Source organism: Oryctolagus cuniculus, chromosome 4, assembly GCF_964237555.1.
Source record: "Oryctolagus cuniculus chromosome 4, mOryCun1.1, whole genome shotgun sequence".
Classification (NCBI taxonomy): Eukaryota; Metazoa; Chordata; class Mammalia; order Lagomorpha; family Leporidae; genus Oryctolagus; species Oryctolagus cuniculus.
This window is the reverse complement of record NC_091435.1, coordinates 142,591,497-142,610,205: the sequence shown is the minus strand read 5'-3', so window position 1 is coordinate 142,610,205 and position 18,709 is coordinate 142,591,497.

Below are 18,709 nucleotides of genomic sequence, written 5' to 3'. Positions count from 1 at the left end.
TTCCCTAAATGGCTGCAACAGCCAGGCCTGGGCAGGGAGAAGGCGGGAACGCAGAACTCCATCTTGGTCCTCCAGTGGGCGTCAGAGGCCCTCACCTGCTGCTCTCCCGGGTCCAGTAGCAGAAAGCTGGGTCCGAGGCAGCGTACCGGGGGCTGGGCTGCGACAACCCGGCACACTGGGAGAGGGGGTGCAGGTATCGCAAGCAGAAGCCTAAGGCTTGGCGCCAACAGCCCCGGAAATACGGATTCCTTGCCCCGCCTCAGAGCCTCTGAGTAGGAGTCTTGGGACAAGGGCCCTAGGAATTGTCTGCAATCACCTTCAAAGAATTCTTTTAAGCTGAAGTTGCAGACCGGTGAACCTGTCTCATGTAGCAGTTGAGGGGCTCAGGCGGGGAGCGGAAGCTGCATGCTTGCCACAGGGCCCTGCTTCGGGGCCGTGCTCGCTGTCTTTCCCCGCGTTCCTGGCCTTGCCGGTGGCCTGCAGATTGGCTTTTGGCCTGGATTCTGGTGTTCCCAGCTGCGCTGCTGGAAAACCGCGGGCACCCGCGGGAAGGCTGTTGGGTGGTGTTAGGAAAGACCTGGCTAGGAGCCTGATGGCGTCTCAGGCACGTTGGGCGTCTCCCATGGGGGCGCAAGTGGGTAGTCCTGGCTGATAGGTTAGGAGGGGCGCCTTGGCTGGGTGTTCCGCTGGCTGAGGGCGGGTTGGCCTGGAGGTGGCTGGAAAGACCTGCTTGGGGCCTCTGAGTTCCATCCGCGACCCTTGAGCGTTCCATGCAGGGGGAACGTTGGGGAACACCAGGTGGGAGAGAAGGAGAGGAGTCAGGGGGGAGGGGCGGGGATGGCAGGCTCTTGGCGGGGCCTCCGGTGGTGCCCGAGCTTGCCTGGCCTCAGCGGGCTCACCACGCCGCGTCCTGGGCCCTGGGCTTGACCCCAACTCTGTGGGCTCAGAATCCTCACCGCGAACTCCCCTCCGAGGAAAGGTGGCCCCACTTCGGGTGGGAAGCCCTTAGCAGGGCTCCTGGAGGAGGCACCCCTGGTCGCCTCTCCTAGGCTCCGTGCTGACGGTGACTGTGGGCAAGTCACCTCAGCTGGCCCCAGCCTCAGACGCGGAGAATGCCATCTGCTGTGCTGAGCGGTCGCGGATGTACAGTGTTCCTGGGACCTAGGAAGTGCTCAGTAAAGAGTAGCTGTTGGTCCCGTGTTTTATCATTGCTGTCTCCCACTGGGCAGTGCCAGCCCTGTTCCCCAGTGGCGTGTTGCATACAACAGCATCATCATTATCCCAAAAAGGGATTTGACCTGTTAAGAAACACTCTCAGGTGTTTTCATGGTTCAGACACGGCCAGGCTGGGCACCCGATCAGGTGATCTGCCCCGACCTGATTCTTCTTAAGACCACCAAGAGGCTGGCGCTGAGGTGCAGCGGGTTAATGCCCTGGCCTGCAGTGCCGGCATCCCACATGGGCGCCGGTTCTAGTCCTGGCTGCTCCTCTTCCAATCCAGCTCTCTGTTGTGGCCCGGGAGGGCAGTGGAGGCTGGCCCAAGTGCTTGGGCCCCTGCACCCACGTGGGAGACCCAGAAGAAGCTCCTGGCTCCTTGCTTCGGATCAGCGCAGTTCAGGCATTGCGGCCATCTGGGGAGTGAACCAGCGGATGGAACACCTCTCTCTGTCTCTACCTGTCTCTGTAACTCTCTCAAATAAAAGAAATTAAAAAAAAAAAAAAGACCACTGAAGATGGTGAATTAGCATGCTGCTCATTGGGCTGCCCTGGCGTCAATCAATACCCCCTAACCAATCAGTATGAAGTGCTTGTATCTGCATGTGGGCAGGGTTGGTGAAAGTGACTTGAGTCAAGTGTGGGCCAGAAGTTTAGAAATCGTGGGGCGAGTAGGACTTTGCGGAATGCGACTCGAGTTTCAGGTACTTGGGCGCTGTGACTCCTTCCTGGTGCGTGTGAGGCCTTGCGGGACTGGCACTCTCGGCATTGACTGTAGCGAGGGCACTCTGTTATCCTCTATAATGCAGAGTTAGTGACTTTTAAAAATCCCTCTTTATTTTTGTTCACCAAGCAATAATATTTGCATACACTATCAAAAATAGTCCAAACAGTGTAGCTAAAGTTGAAGTCTCCAGTCAGCTCTCCCTCCAACCACTAATCCAGAGTTGGTGTGATCAGACCCCTTTCTGTTTTTAGCAGACATAACATAGGGTTTCCGCGTTCTTTTTGGAATGGTAACAGATTGTGGGTGTTTTCCTGCAATTATGTTGGGCCTCACTGCTATTTGGTATCGTTATCTGCAGTGTCCCTTTTATGTTATTCAAGAGACTTTTTACTAACATGCAATACTGGCTTCTATAATATGAGTATCTTATTTTAAAATATTGTGTAAGTACAAGACAGAGAGATTTCAAAAATCTTGTGTGCGGCAGCATTTTTGCCTTTGCCTCTAAAAGAATGATGGAAGTGGCCCATTTCTGCTTGCCTCGAAGGAATTCTGGCAATTCTAGAATGCGATGCTGTAAAGTTACCTTTACTTCCCGGACACGAAGGCCTGAGTGGCTTTGTATTACTAATGTAGTACAAAGATTAGCTGTGTGTTGGCCTGTGTGATCACAAAATCATTAATCTCTTAGTGTTCTAAGGGTGCAAAAGCTGGCATTAGTTATTTGGCTATTTGGCTTTTAAAGGCTTAGGCTGAAGCTAAATAGAAGATTTTTATCAATTACTTAAACTGAAGTCAAACTTAAGAGCGTTCCTGTTAGAACTGGAAATGATTTCTGTATATTAATTTTGTATTCAGCCATCTTGTGGAATTTTTATTTTCAATATTTTCTAATTATGTGATATAAGTGGTGATATTTTCTACCTTTCACAGTTTTATACCTCTAGTTCCTTTCTCTTGTGTAGTTTTGTTGGCTGGTAACTCTGGTACTTTTTTTTTTTTTTACTTTTTTTTTTTGAAAGATTTTTATTTATTTATTTGAAAGAGTTATACAAAGAGAGAAGAAGAAGCAGAGAGAGAGAGAGAGAGAGAGAGGTCTTCCATCTGCTGGTTAACTCCCCAAATGGCTGCAATGGCCGGAGCTGCACCAATCTGAAGCCAGGAGCTTCCTTCGGGTTTCCCACGCAGGTGCAGGGGTCCAAGGACTTGGGTCATACGCCACTGCTTTCCCAGCCCACAGCAGAGAGCTGGATCAGGTGGCGGCACTACCTGCTACACCACAGCGCTGGCCCCTGGTATAATGTTAAGTAATACCAGGAGAGTGGCATCTTTTTGTTCTAGGCTTTGGAGAGAATGTTACTGATGTTTGCTGGTTTGACAGTGGTCATTTCTTAGAAGTAAATGTTATGCTAAAGAAATATGACTCTCCATCTGTTTTATTATGTTCTTAGTGCTGTATTTGAAAATAATTCCAAGTTTACAGAAGCACTGCAAAGACAGTGCAAAGAATTCCTACTTACCCCATATTAACTTTTTTTTTTTTTTTTTGGACAGGCAGAGTTAGACAGTGAGAGAGACAGAGAGAAAGGTCTTCCTTCTGTTTGTTCACTCCCCAAAATGGCTGCTATGGCTGGCGTGCTGAGCCGATAGGAAGCCAGGAGCCAGGTGCTTCCTCCTGGTCTCCCATGCAGGTGCAGGGCCCAAGCATTTGGACCATCCTCCACTGCCTTCCTGGGCCACAGCAGAGAGCTGGACTGGAAGAGGAGCAACTGCGACAGAACCTGGCACCCCAACCGGGACTAGAACCTGAGGTGCAGGCGCCGCAGGGGGAGGATTAGCCTGGTGAGCCATGGTACTGGCTCCCATATTAACTTTTAACATTTGCCACATTTGCTTTATTATTTTCTGTCTCTGTCTCAGAAAGGCTATGTGATATCTACATACCTACCTACCTACCTTCCTATCCATCCATCCATCTAAGGATACTCGAGCCATTTGAGAGTAAGCTAGTTACATCATAGCCCTTTACTCTATAATGTTTCAGTATATATTTCCTATGGGCAAGAATGTTATCAGGGCTGGCACTGCCCAGTGGGTTAAGTTGCCACTTGAAATGGTGCTATCCCACATGGGCGCCAATTTGAATCTTCTCTGCTCCACTTCCAGTCCAGCTCCCTGCTGATGCACCTGAGACAGCAGCAGAAGATGGCCAAGTCCTAGGGCCCCTGCCACCCACATGGGAGACCTGGAATGAAGCTCCTGGCTTTGGCCTGGCCTGGCCTTGGCCATTGTTGCCATTTGGGGAGTGAACTAGTAAATGGAAGATTCTCTCTCTCTCTCTGTAACTCTGCCTTTCAAATAAATAAATTTTTTACAAAAAGAATACTCTCTTACAAATATTTGGTGCAATTATCAAATTAAGAAAAAAGTTAACATTGATTCAATACTTTAATTCACTCCATTTTTCCAGTTGTACCAATAATGGTAGTTGTACCAATAATGCCTTTACACTAGCTATTTTTTGCCCCTTTCCCCCCCTCCTATAAAATGCAGTTCAGCTTCCTGTATTACTACTACTTACCAGTGTCATGTCTGTGGTCACCTTTTATCTGAAACTGTTTCTTAAGCTTTTGTTATCTCCTTTCCTATTAATACTTTTGAAAAACACATGTTTCTTAATTTGGGATTCTCTGATGTTTCCTAATAGGATTACAGTTAAGCATTTTTGGCTTGAGTGCTAGTAACTGATCTTGTGTCCTCCCATCTCTCCCTTACAGATGCTATTAAGTTTATTTCTGGGGCAGGTGTTTGGTGTAGCAGTTAAAATGCTGCTTGGGACACCCACATCCCATATTGGAGTCCTGGCTCCTCCTTTTCCAATCCAGTTTCCTGCTAGTGTGCACCCTGGGAAGCAACATGATGATTCAAGTGCTTAGTCCTTGCCACCCACATGGGAGAACCAGGCTGAGATTCAGGCTCCTGGCTTTGGCCTGGCCTGGCCCAACCCTGGCTGCTGTAGTCATTTGGGAAGTGAACCAGTGGATGGAAGATCTCTCTTCCTCTGCCTCTCTGCCTTTCCAATAAAAAATAAAAATAAATGACAATCTGAAAATTTTCTTTCACTTTAGTTATGATTAGTAAATACATATTGTTGTGCAACTGTCACCGCCAGTTTTAGAACATTTCCATCATCTCCAGAGCTTCCTTCACGCCTGTTTGTATTTAATGCCTGGTCAGAACGCAGACTTCGGCAATCACTGATCTCTACAGATTTTCATATAAATGCAGTAATAGAATATGATCTCTTTGTATCATACTTCTTTCTGTTAATGTATTGTTGAGGTTTTCTTCTTTTGTTGCAGTTGCATTCACCTTGTAACATGGTGTATCGGAATTTCATTCACTTTAATTGCTAACTAGTATCTATTGCATAGATATATCGCTTTTGTTTACTTGTTGACTGGTCTGCAGATATTTGGATTGCTTCCAGCTTTGTTGTCTATTATGCCTATCTTGCTAATATGAATATTCACTGCATGTCTTTGTGTAGACATGCATTTTCATGTGTTTTGGATGGAGTCTAAGGAGTATGATTGTTGGGTCAAATAGCATGTTTGTGTTTCACTTTAGGAAAACTTGCCAGGGTAAATGTTTAACCTAGAAGAACAGATGTCCCTGTCTTCCATGGGAACGCCCAGGTTCATTCCTAGGTCTGGTTCTGCCTCTTGAGTCCAGTTTCCTGCTAATGTAGACCGTGGAAAGCAGTGGGGATGAATCAGGTAACTGGATTCCTGCCACTCATGTGGGAGGCTTGCATTGAGTTCCTGGCTCCCAGCTTTGGCTCCAGTCTTAGTCCCAGTCTAAATAGGCATTTGGACAGTGAACCAGTAGGTTGGAGTACTTTCGCTTGCTCTCTCAAACACATACATAAATAATAAGAAAACCCAACACATGGGTTTCCAAAGTAGCTATATCATTTTACATCTCCGCCAGCAATGCATGAAGTCCCTAGTTTCCATATTCTTACCAGCACTTTTATTTTCTATCTGTTTGATGATAGCCATTATAGTGGGTATGTTGTGCTTTGTCATTGTAAATGTTTTAACTGATTTCTCTAATAACTAATAATGTTAGACATCTTTTCCGGAGCTTTGTAGTCATTTTGATCTCAGGTTAGATGTTGTTTACTTTTGCTCACTTAAAAATTCAGTTGTCTTATTATTGAATTTTAAGAATTCTTTATGTATTTTGGATATGTCTTTTATTTGATATATGATTGTGCACATTTTTTCCTATTCTGTGGATTGCTTTTTTTTCTTGTTGATGACTTTTGAAGTGCAAAAGTTTTGATGAAGTTCAAAATATTAATTTAAAAAATAGATTATACTTTTGGTCCCACATCTAAGGATGCTTTGTCCAACTAAGGTCATGAAAGTTTCCTAGAAATTAATCGTTTTAGTTTTTACATCTAGTTTTACATCCATTTTGAGATAATTTGTGTATGCTGTGAAGTAGTATTTTAATTTTGCTTATTTTATTGAGAGGTGGAGAGAGAGAGAGTCAGGAAGGGAGAGAGAGAGAGAGAGAAGGAGAGACTGAGAAAGAAGGAGAGAGAGAAAGGGAGAGAGAAAAACTTCCATTCACTAGTTCATTCCTCAAATGCTTCCACAACAGCTGGTGCTGGGCTAGGCAGAAGCCAAGAGGCAAGAACTCAACCCGGGTCTCCCACATGGCTGGTATGTACCATCATGAGCCATGAGCCATCACCTGCACCTTGCAGGTTCTACACTAGCAGCCTTGAGCTGGACTTCAAAACCAGGCACTATGATATGGAATGTGGGCATCTTAACTGCGAGGCCTAACACCTGCCCCATGAGTTTATTTTTTAGAGTGTGTCTTATATTGTTAACACTGTCGGTTTAAATTAATTTGGTCTTGTATATAGTCTGTCTTAGACAATAGTCCATGTGTACTTTAAAAGATATTCTACAGTCATTGGGTGGAGGATTCTGTGTATATGGAAGTGTGTCAGGTTAAGTGGGAACTTGACACTTCTGTTAACAATAATTAGCCATAATGATTTATGTTTGGACTCATAAATCAGTCCCTTTGATCTTTATCCTTGTGCCAATACCACTGTCTCTTGATTACTTGCCCCAAGCGGTGATTTAACTGTTGAGCCAAATGCCCACCCTTAGCATTTTCTTAATTTCGTTTTGAGAGGATTGTTGGTATATAAAAAATACAGTTGATTTTTCTGTACTGATCTTGTGACCTGCAACCTTGATACACTTACTAGTTCTAGAACTTTTCTTTGGTGAATTTATTGGAATTCTCTCACTATAAGAGCTTATCAAATGAGAATAAAGATAGTTTCTCAATCTAGATGCCTTTGTCATCTTCTGCTTTCCTGATTGTTCTGCCTTAAACTTCCAGTAAAATGTTTAGTAGAAGTGGTGATGGTGGCACCTTTGTCTTGTTTCTGATCTTAGGTCAGAAAGCACCATTCTCCCTTTCACCATTAAATAAGAGTATAATGCTGGCTGTGGGTTTTTTTTTTGTTTTGTTTTGTTTTTTTGTTTTTTTGTTTTTTTGACAGGCGGAGTGGACAGTGAGAGAGACAGAGAGAAAAGTCTTCCTTTGCTGTTGGTTCACCCTCCAATGGCTGCCGCGGCTAGTGCACCGTGCTGATCTGATGACAGGAGCCAGGTACTTCTCCTGGTCTCCCATGGGATGCAGGGCCCAAGGACTTGGGCCATCCTCCACTGCACTCCCTGGCCACAGCAGAGAGCTGGCCTGGAAGTGGGACAACTGGGACAGAATCTGGCGCCCCGACCAGGACTAGAACCCCGTGTGTGGCGGAGGATTAGCCTAGTGAGCTGCGGCGCCGGCCGTGGCTGTGGGTTTTTAAAACTACTTTATATCTGCCTTATTTATTTATTTGACAGGGGAAGGAGAGCCTATGTGAGAGAACACTGCCATCTGATAGTTTACTCCCCAGATACCTGCAGTGTCCAGGGCTGGGCCAGATGGAAGCTGGAACCTTGAAATCTAATCCAGGTCACCATGAGGTGGCAGAGACCCCATCAGTTGAGTCATCACCTACTCTCTGCCAGGGTGTGCATTAGCTAGAAGCTGGAATTCCAAGCAGAGCTAGGGCTCAAACCCAGACCCTCCAAAATGGGATGTGGGTGTCCCGACCTGAATCTTAACTGCTAGACCAAACACCCACCTCAGCTATAGATTTTTCTTAGGCACCCTATGTCAGCTCAACAGAGTTGTTTTCTGTTCTTAGGTTATTCAGAGTTTATTATCATGAATGGCTATGATTGGATATTTGTCCAATGCTTTCTGTATCTATTGACGATATCAATTGATTTTCTTTTTTTATTAATATGCTATATTTCATTATCTAGGTTTTAGATGTCAAGCCATCCTGTGTTTTGGGGTAAATCCCATTTGTACATTGTATATGAATCTTTCCTGTATGTTGCTGCATTGCATCTGTATTCAAGAGAAGTATTGATCTGTAATAGCTTCTTATGTCTTACTTGGTTTTCGTGTTATAGTAATGATGACTTCATACAATGAATTGCAGTATTTTATCCTCTTATTTTTTGAACATTTGTCAAAAATTGATATTTTAATATCATTTTTCTTGTTTAAATATTTCATAGAACTCATCAGTGAAGCTATCTGGACCTAAGATTTTCTCTGTGGGAAGATTTTAAGTGGGTAAACCAATTAAAATCATTTATAATAAGTTTATGCAGACATTCTATTTCTTATTGAGTTAGTTTTGGTAATTGGTATTTTTATATGAATTTTTCCATTTCATCTAAGTCATCTAACTTATCCACATAAAGTTGTATATAATATTTCCTTATAGTCCCTTTAATTTTGCTTTTATGCAATTCAAACTATTCTCTAGTTTCCTCTGTGGCTTCTTTATTGACCCATGGTTATTTGTTTAGAAATGTATTGCTTAATTATAAATATTTGGATATCTCCCAGAGTTCTTCCTGTTGTTGATTTATAGCTTAGTTCCCTTGCACTGAGAGAACATACTTTGTCTGATTTCAGTCTTTTTAAAAACTTATTGAGACTTGTTTTATGACCCAACAGATGGTCTGTCCTGGAGAATGTATTCTGTAGTCACTGGATAGAGTGTTCCATACATATTGAGTTGGTCAATAGTGGTGTTCAAGTGTTCTCTAGTTTTAATGATTTTCTGTGTAATGATCTGTCAGTTATTGAAAGGGGAGTACTAAACCCTCTAATTATCACATTGCCTATTTTTTGATTTTGTCAGTTTTTATATATTTTAAAATTTTGTTATTAGGTGAATGCACATTTGTAATTAAATTCTTATATGAGGGCACTTCAAATAAGTTAGTGGAGAATGGAATCAAAAGATAAGTTTACGGTACAAAAATGGAAATACATGCAATATTTTCATAATATGCATTTTTCATAAACTTTTTGAAGATCTCTTATATGCATGGATTTGTTTATTTTGTACAAAAATAAAATTAATCTTTTAACTCTGTATCTCTCAAAACTTTTTTTTTTAAGATTTATTATTTGAAAGGCAGAGTTACAGAGAGGCAGAGGCAGAAGAGAGAGGTCTTCCCTCTCCTGGTTCACTCCCCAAATGGCTGCAATGGCTCGGTCTGGGCCCATCCGAAGCCAGGAGCCAGGAGCCTCCTCCAGGCCTCCCATGTGGGTGCAGGGGCCAAAGGACTTGGCCCATCCTCTGCTGCTTTCCCAGGCCATAGCAGAAAGCTGGATCAGAAGTGGAGCAGCTGGGACTAGTGCCCATATGGGATGCTGGCACTACAGGTGGCAGCTTTTCCCACTATGCCACAGTGCCATCCCCCCCTTTTGTTTTAAGATTTATTTATTTATTTGAAAACCAGAGTGATGGGGAGAGGGAGAGGGAGAAAGAGAAAGAGGGGTGCGGGAATCTTCTTTTTCACTGGCTCAACCACCAAATGGCCCACAGTTGGGACTGGGTGAGGCCAAGTCAGGAACTGCTTTTGGATCTCCCATATGGTGGCAGGAACCCAGCTACTTCAGCCATCATCTGTTTCTGCCAGGGTGTGCTTTAGTAGGAAGCTGGATTGGAAGCTAAGGTGGGACTCAATCCCAGGCCTTTCGATAGAGCATCTGATGTCCCAGGGTCCCAAGTGGTAGCTTAACCCACTGTGCCACAATGCCTGGCCCTCCAGTCTGTCTCTCTTAAGATTAATGTTCGAGGCTGGCGCCACATCTCACTAGGCTAATCCTCCGCCTGTGGCGCTGGCACACCGGGTTCTAGTCCCGGTCGGGCGCCGGATTCTGTCCCGGTTGCTCCTCTTCCAGTCCAGCTCTCTGCTGTGGCTCGGGAGTGCAGTGGAGGATGGCCCAAGTGCTTGGGCCCTGCACCCCATGGGAGACCAGGAGGAAGCACCTGGCTCCTGGCTTCAGATCAGTGTGGCGCGCCAGCCACAGTGGCCATTGGGGGTTGAACCAACGGTAAAGGAAGACCTTTTTCTTTGTCTCTCTCTCTCACTGTTCACTCTGCCTGTCAAAAAAAAAAAAAAACAAAAACCAAAACAAAAAAAAGATTAATGTTCGCATGATGAGTGTATATATTTACAGTAAGATATATATTATATCTTACTGTTTCAATCTATTTGTTCTTTATATCTTGTGTCCCTTGTAGATAACATATAGTTGGGCCTTGTTTTTATTTTTTCCTCCCAGTCTAACTTTGTTTTTGCCTTTTGGTTATGTTTGGACTATTTTTATGATAATTATCAGTACAGTTGAATATACTTGGCAATTTGGTGCTTGTTTTCTATATGGCCTCTTTTATTTATTCCTTTGTTGTTCCTTTACATTTTTGTGTTAAATGTTTTTCAGTATATTTTAAAATTTTTCTTTGAATTTTAAACCTATATTTTTTAAATTTAGTTTTTGGGATCCAGGGATCACAGCATGCATCTTGACATGATCTACTTAAGATTAATGCTCATTTAATTCAAATAATATACCAAAACGTTGCTCCAATATAGCTCTAGTTCCTCTTCTTTCTTCTATATATTGTCCATATTGTATTAATATATGTTATGAATCCAATAAAGTGGCATTATAATTATTGTATCATATAATCTTATGTCTTTTAAGAAAGTTAAGAGAAATGAGAAAATATATTTACAGAATTTAAAGAAAAATAGGTTTAATTTTTTAGATAATTTTAAAGTACATAACAAAATTCAACAGAGAGTAGAGGGAGTTTTCTTATCTTTACTAGAAATATATAGCCCACCCACTATCAACATCCCACACCAGAGTGTTAGGTTTGTTAGAGTGGATAAACCTAAGTTGATACATGAAGGGGCCAGCACTCTGACTTAGTTGGTCAGTGCCTGCATCCTGCATGGTTGCCAGTTTGAGTTCCCATTGCTCCACTTCTGATCCAGCTCACTGCTAACATTCCTGGGAAAGCAGTGGAGGATTGCCCGAGTGCTTGGGCCCCTGCACCCACATGTGATGCATGTGATGCAGGCTTCTGGCTTCAGATTGGCCTCACTCCAGTTGTTGCAGCCATTTGGGGAGTGAATCAGTGGATGGAAGATATTTCTCTCTCTAACTCTAACTCTAACTCTGCCTTTCAAATAAATAAACCTTAAAAATAAATAAATAAAATGATATCATCACTCAAAATCCATAGTAAACATTAGGGTTCACTCTTGGTAGTTTACATTCTATGGGTTTTGATAAATTGTAGTTACAGCTATCCATCATTATAGTGTCATAAAAATAATTTCACTGCCCTAAAAATCCTTTGTGACTTCCTATTCACCCCTCTTTACCCCCAATCTCCTTGCTAACTGATCTTTGCACTATCTCTCTAACTTTACCATTTCCAAAATATCATATTGTTGGAATCATATAGTACACAGCCTTTTCAAGTTGATTTATTTCATTTAGTAATATTTGTTTAAGGGTTCACCATATCTTTTCATGACTTGATAGCTCATTTCTTTTTAGCAGTGAATAATACTATGGTGTATGCATATACCACAGTTTATATATCCATTCACCTATGTCTTAGTTGCTTCCAGTTTGTTTGTTTGTTTTTGACAGGCAGAGTGGACAGTGAGAGAGAGAGAGAAAGGTCTTCCTTTTCCATTGGTTAACCCCCAATGGCCGCTGAGGTTGGCGCGCTGCAGCCAGCGCACGGCGTTTATCCGAAGCCAGGAGCCAGGTGCCTTCCCTGGTCTTCCATGTGGGTGCAGGGCCCAAGGACTTGGGCCATCCTCCACTGCACTCCCGGGCCACAGCAGAGAGCTGGACTGGAAGAAGAGCAACCGGGACAGAATCCGGTGCCCCAACCGGCACTAGAACCCGGTGTGCCGGCGCTGCAGGTGGAGGAATAGCCTATTGAGCTGCAGCACCGGCCTGCTTCCAGTTTTTAACAGTGAAGAATAAAATTGCTGTAAATAGTCATATGCAAGTTTTTGTGTGGATGTGCTATCATGTTATCAGCTCTATTGGGCATGATTGCTGGATCAGATGCTAAGAGTATGTTTTTTTTTAAAAAAAGATTTATTTATTTATTTGAAAGAGTTACACAGAGGGAGAAGAAGAGGTGGCGGGGGGGGGGGGGCGGGGGTGGGTTTCTGCCATCCGCTGGTTCACTCCCTAATTGGCTGCAACAGCCGGAGCTGCACTGATCTGAAGCCAGGAGCCAGAAGCCTCTGGGTCTCCTACACGGGTGCAGGGGCCCAAGGACTTGGGCCATCTTCTACTGCTTTCCCAGGCCATAGCAGAGAGCTGGATGGGAAGTGGAGCAGCTGGGACTCAAACCATTGCCCATATGGGATGCTGGCACTGCAGGTGGCGGCTTTACTCATTATGCCACAGTGCTGGCCCCTAAGAGTATGTTTTGTAAAGTATTGGCATACTGCTTCCCAAAGTGCCCACAGCATGTGTCATTTCAACTAGCAATGAATGAGAAATCCTGTTGTTCTACATACTCAACATGCTTTTGGTTTTGTTAGTTTTTTGAATTTTTCCTGTTTTTTTTTTTTTAAAGAAAACTTTTTTCTGATCAAATGTCTTAAGGTATTATTCATGTGTAGTTAATTCACCCATTCAGTGTATAGTTCTGTGAATTTTGACAAACACCTGCATTTGTGAAAGAACCATCCCAGGCGAGATTCAGAAGTTTCATGATTGCCCTGGTATTCCCTCATGCCTCATTTTGGTCAGCTCCTCCCACTTCTTGCATCCACTAATATGTTTTCTGGTAATCACTGAGAGTTTTGTGTTTTCTATGAATGTCATGTAGATGGAATTATACTGTATGTAGCCTTTTGAAGCAGACTTCTTTCATTAACATTAAGAATCTGAAATTCATTCATGTTATTTATTTTGGTCATTTCCATATTATTTTTGTTAATTTTATTTTAATAATTATTTTTAATGGACACAGAGTAATTGTACATACATGTGGGGGTGCAGTGTGGCATTTCAATACATGTATATAGCCTGTAATAATAGCATGTATATAATAAGATAACTCAGGGGTATCAAAGTATAGCTATCATCTCAGACATATGTGATTTCTTTATGTTGCAAACATTCAAAATGCTCTGTATTAGCTATTTCGAGATATTAAGTTGTTGTCAGTCATAATTATCCTGCTGTGCTGTACAGGATTAGAAGTTAATCCTCAGTTGCACTCTTGTACCCATTCGCCATCCTCTCTGCATCTCTGGGTTTTCTGGTATATCATGTTATTTTAATTTGCAACTCCTTAATGATATATGATATTTACAGACTTTTCATATGCTTGTTTCCATATGCATATTTTTTTGGTGAGGTGTCTGTTCAGATCTTTGTTCCATTTTTAAATCAAGTTGTTTTTGCTCTTATTGTCTTTAAGAGTTCTTTGTATGTTTGAATAACAGCCTTTTATCAGATATCTCTTCCAAATGTTTTCTATTAGCGTGTGGCTTATCTTCTCCTGTTGACAGAACATTGTCTTTCATAAAGCATAAGTTTTTTTTTGTTAAGATTTTATTTATTTATTTGAGAGGTAGAGTTACAGACAGACACACAGAGAGAGACAGAAAGGTCTTCTATCCACTGGTTCACTCTCCAAATGGCTACAGTGGTGGGAACTGAGCCAATCTGAAGCCAGGAGGCAGGAGCTTCTTCCAGTTCTCTCACACAGGTACAGGGGCCCAAGCACTTGGGCCATCTTCTACTGCTTTCCCAGGCCATCAGCAGAGAGTTGGATCAGAAGAGGAGCAACCGGGACTTGAACAAGCATCCATATGGGATGCTGGTGCCACAGGCAGAGACTTAGCCTACTGCGCCACAGAGCTGGCCCCAGAAGTTTTTAATTTTAATTAAATCTAGATTCTCAATAATTATTTTCATGAATCATGCATTTTGTGTTACATCTAAAAAGTTAAGCCTAAGGTCATTTAGATTTTCTCTTATGTTGTATTCTAAGTTTCATAGTTTTGGACTTTACATTTAGACTGTGGTACATTTTGAGTTAATATTTGTGTCAGGAGTAGGATCAGTATTGCAGTGATCTTGGTTATTGTAGCTATAAAGTAAGTGGTTTTTTTTTTTTTTTTTTTGGATGAGCAGAGTGGACAGTGAGAGAGAGAGAGACAGAGAGGAAGGTCTTCCTTTTTCTGTTGGTTCACCCTCAACGGCCGCTGCAGCCGGCGCACCACGCTGATCCAAAGCCAGGAGCCAGGTGCTTCTCCTGGTCTCCCATGCGGGTGCAGGGCCCAAGGACTTGGAGCATCCTCCACTGCACTCCCGGGCCACAGCAGAGAGCTGGACAGGAAGAGGAGCAACCAGGACAGAATCCAGCGCCCCAACCAGGACTAGAAACCCGGGTGCTGGTGCTGCAGGCGGAGGATTAGCCTATTGAGCCGTGGCACCGGCTATAAAGTAAGTCTTAAAGTCAGATAGTATCAGTCCTCTAACTTTGTTTTTCTCCTTCATTTTTTTTTTATTCTATGCCTTACTTCTTTGTGTAAATTATTGTTTAGATTTGCAGATATCCACTGAATAACTTGCTGGGATTCTGATTGGGATTGTATTGAATCTATAAGTCAAGTTGGGAAGAACTGATATCTTGACAATATTGAGACTTCCTGTCCATGAACATGGAATATCTCTTCATTTATTTAGTTTGTTGATTTCTTTCATCAGAATTTTGTTAATATATTTTTAATTTTATAATTACATTTTTATTTAAAATAGACATAAAAATTGTACATACTAGGGGGTACAATGTGATGTTTTGGTACATGTATACATTGTGTAAATATATATATTCAAGCATTTAACATTTTATGATGAAATCATTCAAAATACTCATCAACGTTTTGAAATTTTATGTTTATAGACTCTGTACATGCTTAGTCAAATTTTCACCAAAGTATTTCATTTTTTGGTGCTAATGTAACTAGTGTTGTGATTTTTTAATATCAAGTTTCAGTTGCTGACTGAAAACAATATAGGAAAACAATTGACTTTTTATGTTAATCTTGTATCTGCAACCTTACCATAATTGCTTATCAGCACCAGGAGTTCTTTGGTGATGCTCTGGGATTTTCTGTCCTCTGTGGACAAAGGCTGTCTTATTTTGCTTTCCAGATCTGTGTCATTTATTTCCTTTTCTTATCTTACTGAATGAGGTAGGACTTCTGGCACAGAGTTGAAAAGGGGAAGTCTTGACTTACTCATATTTTTTTTATTTTAAAGATTTATTTATTTATCTATTTGAAAGTCAGAGTTACTCAGAGGGAGGAAGAGACAGAGACACAGAGAGAGATCTCTTCCATCCATTGGTTCACTCCCCAAATGGCTGCAGTGGCTGGAGCTGGGCATGGCTAAAGCCAGCAGTCAGGAGCTTCTTCTAGATTGCCCATTAGGGTGCAGGGGCCCCAGCACTTGGGCCGTCTTCTGCCTTCCCAGGCACATTAGCAGGGAGCTGAATCATAAGTGGAGCGGCTAGGACTCGAACCGGTGCCCATGTGGGATGCCGGTGCTGCAGGTGGTGGCTTTACCTGCTATGCCACAGAGCCTGCCCCTTGCCTTATTCTTGATCTTCTTAGGAAGGCTTCTAGTTTCTTGTCATTAAGTATGCTGTTGGCTGAAGGTTTTTCTAGATGTCCTTTTTGTTTGTCTTGTTTTAAGATTCATTTATTTATTTGAAAAGCTGAGTTATAGGGAGGAGTGGGGTAGAGGCAGAGAAAGATTTTCCATGTGCTTGTTCCCCAAATGGCAACAGCAGTGGGCCAGACCAGGCTGAAGACAGGAGCCAGGAGCCGCTTCTGTGTCTCCCATATGGGTTCAGGGGCCTAAGCACTTGGGCCATCTTCTAGGGCTTTCCCAGGTCATTAGCAGAGAGCTGGATCAGAATTGGAGCAGCCAGGACATGAATCAGTGACCACTTTGAAGGCTGGCATTGCAGGTGGTGACTTAACCCACTGTATCACAACACTGACCCCCATGTGGTTTTTCTTTACCCTGTCAATGTGGTAGATTTCATTAATGGATTCTTTTTTTTTTTTTTAAAAAAAAGATATTTATTTGAAAGGCATAATTACAGAGAGAGGGAGAGACAGAGATAGAGAGAACTTTTCATTTGCTGGTTCACTCCCCAAATGGCCATACCAACCAGGACTGAGCCAGGCCAATGCCATGAGCCTGGAACTCTGTCCTGGTTTCTCTTCTGCTGCTTTCCCAGGTTCATTAGCAGGGAGCTGGATCAGAAGTGGAGCAACTGGGAATCCACCAGTGCTCATACAAGATATCTGTGTTACAAGCAATGGCTTAACCTGCTGTGCCACAATGCTGGTCCTGTGAATTGATTCTTAAATATTGAACTAGCCTTGCATGATGTATAATGCTTTTTCTATATCAATAGATTCTATTACATTAGATAAAATACTTATTTTACTTATTTGAAAGAGAGAAAAAGAGAAAGAGAGGTAGGTCTTCTATCCACTGATTCACTGCTCAAATGGCAGCAACAGCTAGGGCTGGGCCAGGCTGAAGCCAGGAGCTGGTAACTCAATACAGGTCTCCCACGAGAGTGGCAGGGACTCAGCTACTTGAAACTTCACCTGTTGCCTCCCAGGATGCACATTAGCAGGAAGCTGGAACAGGCATGGGGCTGGGACTTGAACCCAGACACTGAGAAGGATTTGGGTGTCCCAAGGGGCATCTTAAAAGCTGTGACAAGCATCTACCTGTGGGGAGCAGCCCGGACTGGACTGAGTTACTGGAATTAAGACTTATTCTATGCATCTGCTCTCCCACAATATGGCGCTGGGAGAGAAGTAAACAGCTTCCGCACAGCTGCCTCCAGTTCAACCAATAAACTGTAGGACTTGCTCCTGATTGGAGGAGAGCAGTGTACTCGGCGTGTGGGCAGCCGAGTTGGGATTGGCAGAGGAGGACTATAAAGGAGGAGAGAGACGGCATGCATCAGGAACATCTAAGGGGAACATCTAGCTGAAGGAACACCTGTGCAGCCCCCGAGAGAGCCGGCTGGCGGTGTGCCACTCCCCTGCGGAAGTGGGGAAAGCGGCCAGGGGGAACTGCCCTTCCACGGAGGTGGAAGGGATAGTAGCCAACCCGGGAAGAACCAGCAGCAAACCCGGGGAGGGCCGAGCAGACGAAAGAACAGCGCAGGGTCTTGTGTCGTTCCTCCATGAAGAGGGGGAGCGACATAATGGTGCCGTGACTCGGATATGAAGCCTAGGCAGGGCTTAGTGTCGTTCCCCCATGAAGACGGGGAGCGACATAATGGTGCCGTGACTCGGATATGAAGCCTAGGCAGGGTTTAGTGTCGTTCCTCCATGAAGAGGGGGAGCGACATCTACCTATATGTTAATTTTTACTGAACATTTTTGCATCCATACTAATGAGAGACATTGATCTGTAATATTCTTTCCTTGTAATGTCTTTGTCTAATTTTGGTGGTAGGGAAAGGTGACTTCATAGAATGTGTTAGGAAGTATTTTCTACTTCTAGTTTTGGGAGAGGTCGTAGAGAGTTGGTATGATTTCTTCCTTAAATGTTTGGTATAATTTACCAGTGAGGCCATCTGGGTCTTGTTATTTCTGTTTTTAGAAGGTCATTAGTTATTAATTTTATTGCTTTAACAGATATAAGCCTGTTCAGATTGTCCATTTCTTCTTGTGTAAGTTTTGGATACTTGTCTTTGAAATGATTATTCCATTTTATTTAGATTATCAAATTCATAGGCTTATAGTTGTTCAAAGAATTCATTTATTATTTTTTCAATGTACATGCAATCTGTAGTGATGTCCTATCATTCATCTCTGCGGTTAGTAATTTATGTCTTCTTTCTTTTTTCTTAGACTGACTAGAGGTTAATCAATTTTATTGAGCTTTTCAAAGGACCAGCTTTAAATTTTTTTGTTTTTAGGTTTTTTTTTTTTTGGCTTCTGCTCTAATTTTTATTATTTTCTCCTTCTGCTTATCTTGGATTTAATTTACTCTTCTTTTTCTAGTTTCCTAAAGTGGAAATTTATATTACTGATTTTAAGCTAATTTCCTAACATGTTTTCAGTGTTATAAATGTCCCTGTAAGTACTGCATTGCATCCTATAAAGTTTGATAAGTTGTGTTTTCATTTTATATATACCACTTTATTTTACTATTTTAATATTTGTTTTTATTTTAAAAGAAGATAAAGAGAGACAGAGA